The sequence below is a fragment of the Aphelocoma coerulescens genome, unplaced genomic scaffold (genome assembly GCF_041296385.1).
Source record: "Aphelocoma coerulescens isolate FSJ_1873_10779 unplaced genomic scaffold, UR_Acoe_1.0 HiC_scaffold_143, whole genome shotgun sequence".
Classification (NCBI taxonomy): Eukaryota; Metazoa; Chordata; class Aves; order Passeriformes; family Corvidae; genus Aphelocoma; species Aphelocoma coerulescens.
The window spans coordinates 421,494-427,334 of record NW_027183494.1 but is presented as its reverse complement, the minus strand read 5'-3'; the positions used below and the strand labels follow the sequence as shown (position 1 = coordinate 427,334).

At 63.9% G+C, this 5,841-nt stretch overlaps 1 long non-coding RNA gene across 1 annotated transcript; it reads right to left on the bottom strand.

Annotated features, from left to right (window-relative positions):
• Window positions 1–1,736: 1,736 nt before the first annotated feature.
• LOC138100804 (uncharacterized) lies at window positions 1,737–4,332 on the bottom strand. The gene is made up of 3 exons (XR_011146907.1): window positions 4,237–4,332; window positions 1,913–2,006; window positions 1,737–1,814 (listed from the first exon to the last, which is right to left on the bottom strand). It is a non-coding gene; the product is annotated as an uncharacterized lncRNA (long non-coding RNA).
• Between the last annotated feature and the right edge of the window lie 1,509 nt (window positions 4,333–5,841).

The following is a 5,841-nucleotide window of genomic DNA, read 5'->3' as shown; positions in this document are numbered from 1 at the left end:
CCTTAAGGGGATTTGGGGTCCCCTGAAGGGATTTTGGGGACCCCTGAAGGGATTTGGGGACCCCTGAAGGGGATTTGGGGTCCCCTGAAGGGATTTTGGGGAGCCCTGAAGGGATTTTGGGGACCCCTGAAGGGATTTGGGGACCCCTGCGGGGGTTTTGGGGACCCCTGAAGGGATTTTGGGGACCCCTGCGGGGGTTTTGGGGACCCCTGAAGGGATTTTGGAGACCCCTGAAGGGATTTGGGGAGCCCTGAAGGGATTTTGGAGACCCTGCGGGGGTTTTGGGGACCCCTGAAGGGATTTTGGGGATCCCTGAAAGGGATTTGGGGAGCCCTGAAGGGATTTTGGGGACCCCTGCGGGGGATTTTGGGGACCCCTGAAGGGATTTGGAGACCCCTGCGGGGGTTTTGGGGACCCCTGAAGGGATTTTGGGGATCCCTGAAAGGGATTTGGGGACCCCTGAAGGGATTTTGGGGACCCCTGCGGGGGATTTTGGGGACCTCTGAAGGGGATTTGGGGACCCCTGCAGGGATTTTGGGGACCTCTGAAGGGGGATTTGGGGACCCCTGCAGGGATTTTGGGGACCCCCGGGATGAGGCTCGGGGGGCTCAGGGAGGTTCAGGGGACCCTCGGGGGGATCCGGGGAGGGTCCAGGAGGTTTGGGGACCCCCAGGATGAGGTTTGGGGGGGGGAGGGGAGGGGAGGTCAGAAATTTTGGGGGGACCCTCGGAGGGGTTTGGGGTTTCTGGGAGGGGTCCCCGAACTTCCCCGCAGCGCCCCGATTTTGACCCCCCCCCCGACCCCCCACCCATCCCCCCCCCCTCCCCGCCCCGAAATTCCCCCTCTGCGGCGACCCCCGCCCCAAAATTACCCCGAACTTCGCTCCCAGAGTGCCCCCGCGCTGCTCATTTGCATGAGGGGCGTGGCCAGGGCTGTTTTCGCGCCAAAAATCGACTTTATTGAACAATTTGGGGACCCCAAGGGGGGTCTGGGGGGGGGGGGGTGGGGACCCTCGGGAGGGGCCCGGGGGGAGTCGGGAGGTTCGGGGTTCCTGGGGGGGGTCCTTGGGGGGGTCCTGGGGGGTTCCTGGGGGGGGACCTGGGGGGGTCCTGGGGGGGGGTCCTGAGGGGGGTCAGGAGGTTCGGGGGTCCTGAGGGGTCCTGGGGGGGGTCCTGGGGGGGTCCTGGGGGGTCCTGGCGGGGGTCAGGAGGTTCAGGGGTCCTGGGGGGGGGGGTCCTTGGGGGGGTCCTGAGGGGGGTTGGGAGGTTCGGGGGTCCTGGGGGGGGGTCCTGAGGGGGGTCCTGGGGGGGGTCAGGAGGTTCGGGGGTCCTGGGGGGGGTCCTGGGGGGGGTCAGGATATTCGGGGGTGTCCTGGGGGGGGTCCTGAGGGGGGTCCTGGGGGGGGTCCTTGTGGGGGTCCTGGGGGGGGTCAGGATGTTCGGGGGTCCTTGTGGGGGTCCTGGGGGGGGTCAGGATGTTGGGGGGGTCCTTGGGGGGGGTCAGGATGTTGGGGGGTCCTGGGGGGGGTCAGGATGTTCGGTGGGTCCTTGGGGGGGGTCAGGATGTTGGGGGGTCCTTGGGGGGGGTCAGGATGTTGGGGGGTCCCTGTGGGGGTCCTGGGGGGGGGTCAGGATGTTGGGGGGTCCTTGGGGGGGGTCAGGATGTTGGGGGGGTCCCTGTGGGGGGTCCTGGGGGGGGTCAGGATGTTGGGGGGTCCTTGGGGGGGGTCCCTCCCCCCCGCGCTCACAGCGCCCCCCGGTGAGCAGAGCAGGACCCGGCCCAGCAGCAGCAGCTCCGTCACGGCCGGGGGGACACTGGGGGGGACCCGAGGGGGTCAGGGGGGGGTCTGGGGGTGGGGGGGGGATCCCCAAAACCCCCCCCAGGACCCCCCCCCAGGACCCCCCGGACTCACCTGAGCACGAGGGTGGCCCAGAGGGCGGGGCCGTCCCAGGCCTCGAGCCAGCCCAGGGCCAGGCCCAGCGCGGCCCCCCCGTGAGCCCCCAGCGCTGCGGCTGATCGGAAAACGGCCCCAAATATCGGAGAGACCCCCAAAACCCCACTGAGACCCCCAATATCGGAGAGACCCCCCAAAATCCCATAGAGACCCCCCAAATCCCACTGAGACCCCCAAATATCGCAGAGACCCCCCAAAACCCCACTGAGACCCCCAAATATCGCAGAGACCCCCCCAAAATCCCATAGAGACCCCCAAAATCCCACTGAGACCCCCCAAAATCCCATAGAGACCCCAAATATCGGAGAGACCCCCAAAATCCCATAGAGACCCCCAAAATCCCACTGAGACCCCCAAATATCAGAGAGACCCCCCAAAATCCACTGAGACCCCCCAAATCCCACTGAGACCCCCCCAAAATCCCATAGAGACCCCCCCAAATCCCACTGAGACCCCCCAAAATCCCACTGAGACCCCCAAAATCCCATAGAGACCCCCAAAATCCCACTGAGACCCCCCCCAAATCCCACTGAGACCCCCCAAAATCCCATAGAGACCCCAAATATCGGAGAGACCCCCAAAATCCCATAGAGACCCCCAAAATCCCACTGAACCCCAAATATCAGAGAGACCCCCCAAAATCCCACTGAGACCCCCCAAATCCCACTGAGACCCCCCCCAAAATCCCATAGAGACCCCCCAAATCCCACTGAGACCCCCAAAATCCCACTGAGACCCCAAATATCGGAGAGACCCCCAAAACCCCACTGAGACCCCCCAAATCCCACTGAGACCCCCCCAAAATCCCATAGAGACCCCCCCAAAATCCCATAGAGACCCCCCAAATCCCACTGAGACCCCAAATATCGGAGAGACCCCCAAAATCCCATAGAGACCCCAAATATCGCAGAGACCCCCCAAAATCCCACTGAGACCCCCCCAAAACCCCACTGAGACCCCCAAAATCCAATGAGACCCCCCCCCCCAAAACCCCACTGAGACCAATTCCCCTCAAATCCCTCCCCAAATCCCCTCAAATTCCCACTTAAATCCCCCAAATCTCCCCCAATGCCCCCCAAAATCCCTCCCCAAATCCCCACCAAAATTCTCCCCAATCCCCCTCAAATCCCTCTCAAATTCCCCCAAATTCCTCTCAAATCCCCCCCAAAATCCCCAAATACCCCCTCAAATTCCCCCCAAATCCCCTCAAATCCCCCCAAAATCCCCCAAAATTCTCCCCAAATCCCCCCCAAATCCTCCCAAATTTCCCCGTCTGCCCCCAAATCCCTCCAATTCCCCCCAAATTTCCCAAATCCCCCCCCAAATCCCCCCAAATTCCCCCAAATTCCCCCGTCTCCCCACAAATCCCACCAATTCCCCCCCAAAATTCCCCCAAATTTCCCAAATTCCCCCAAATTTCCCAAATCCCACCAGAATTCCCCCAAATTCCCCTCAAATCCCCCCAAATCCCCCCAAAATCCCCCAAATACCCCCCCAAATCCCCCCAAATTCCTCCCAAAATCCCCCCAAAATTCCCCCCCAAATCCCCCTCTCAAATTCCCCCCAAATTCCCCCGTCTCCCCCCAAATCCCGCCCAATTCCCCCAAAAATTCCCCCAAATTTCCCAAATCCCACCAAAATCCCCCAAAATTCCCCCCAAATCCCCCAAAATCCCCCCAAATTCCTCCCAAATCCCCCCAAAATCCCCCAAATCCCCCCAAAATTCCCCCCCAAATCCCCCTCTCAAATTCCCCCCCAAATTCCCCCGTCTCCCCCCCCCCAAATCCCGCCAATTCCCCCAAAAATTCCCCCCAAATTTCCCAAATCCCACCAAAATCCCCCCAAATTCCTCCCAAATCCCCTCAAATCCTCCCAAAATCCCCCCAAAAACCCCCAAATTCCCCAAATACCCCCCCAAATCCCCCCAAATTCCCCCATCTCCCCCCAAATCCCGCCAATTCCCCCAAAAATTCCCCCAAATTTCCCAAATCCGCCAAAATCCCCAAATTCCCCTCAAATCCCCCAAAATCCCCCCAAATTCCTCCCAAATCCCCTCAAATCCCTCCCAAAATCCCCCCCAAATCCCCCCAAAATCCCCCCAAATTCCCCCAAAATTCCCAAATCCCCCTTAAATCCCCTCCCCAAATCCCCCCGAAATCACCCCAAATCCCCCCTAAATCCCCGGATCACCCCCCACAGTTTGGCCCCGCCTCCCCCCATTTTGGGGTCCCCTCCCCCCATTTTGGGGTCCCCCCCCCATTTTTGGGGTCCCCCCAGGATACAGCCCAGGCCCTGGCCCGGGTGGAACATGGAGACCCCCGAGAGGAACCCCAGGAACTCCACCCCGAGCAGCGCCAGGGACCCCCCGAGGGCGCCCCAAAACCTGCGGGGGGGAAAGGGGGGGGGGGTCAGGGTGGGGGGGGACCCCAAAAACAGCCCCGGGGACCCCAAAAACCCCCCAGGGACCCCAAACCCCCCCCCAGGGATCCCAAAAAACCCCCCCCAAGGACCCCCCAGGGACCCCAAAACCCCCCCAGGGACGCCCGAGGGCGCCCCAAAAACCTGCGGGGGGAAGGGGGGGGTCAGGGTGGGGGGGGGACCCCAAAAACAGCACCAGGGACCCCAAATCCACCCCGGGACCCCCAAAAATCAGCCCCAGGGACCCCCCCAAGGGCGCCCCAAAACCTGCGGGGGGAAAGGGGGGGTCAGGATGGGGGGGGCCCCAAAAACAGCCCCGGGGACCCCAAAAACCCCCCCAGGGACCCCAAACCCCCCCCCCAGGGATCCCAAAAACCACCCCGGGGACCCCAAAACTCCCCCCCCAGGGACCCCCAAAACCCCCCCCAGGGACCCCCCGAGGGCGCCCCAAAACTGCGGGGCGAAGGGGGGGGTCAGGGTGGGGGGGGACCCCAAAAACAGCACCGGGGACCCCAAAAACAGCCCCGGGGACCCCAAACCCCCCCCCCAGGGATCCCAAAAACCCCCCCCAAGGACCCCCCAGGGACCCCAAAACCCCCCCAGGGACCCCCCGAGGGCGCCCCCAAAACCTGCGGGGGGAAGGGGGGGGTCAGGGTGGGGGGGGGGACCCCAAAAACAGCACCAGGGACCCCAAATCCACCCCGGGACCCCAAAAATCAGCCCCAGGGACCCCCCAAGGGCGCCCCCAAAACCTGCGAGGGGAAGGGGGGGGTCAGGGTGGGGGGGGGACCCCAAAAACAGCCCTGGGGACCCCCAAAAACCACCCCAGGGACCCCAAAAACCTCCCAGAGCCCCTAAAAACAGCCCCAGGGACCCCCCCGGGGACCCCAAAAACCACCCCAGGGACCCCAAAACTCCCCCCCCAGGGACCCCAAAAACCCCCCAGGGACCCCAAATCCGCCCTGGGACCCCAAAAAACAGCCCCAGGGACCCCCCGAGGGCGCCCCAAAACCTGCGGGGGAAAGGGGGGGTCGGGGGGGGGGACCCCAAAAACAGCGCCAGGGACCCCAAAAAACCGCCCCAGGGACCCCAAAAATCAGCCCCAGGGACCCCCCGAGGGCGCCCCAAAACCTGCGGGGGGAAAGGGGGGGGGTCAGGGTGGGGGGGGGGACCCCCAAAAACAGCCCTGGGGACCCCAAAAACCCCCCCAAGGACCCCCCCGGGGACCCCAAAAACCCCCCAGAGACCCCAAAAAACCCCCAGGGACCCCAAATCCACCCCGGGACCCCAAAAACCCCCCCGGGAGCAGTGGGAAGCATCAGGAGGGCACTGGGAGGGCACTGGGCTGTACTGGTCCATACTGGGAGCACTGGGAGGGGGGCACGGGGCTGTACTGGTCCATACTGGGAGCACTGGGAGGGCACTGGGCTGTACTGGTCCATACTGGGAGCACTGGGAGGGGGCACTGG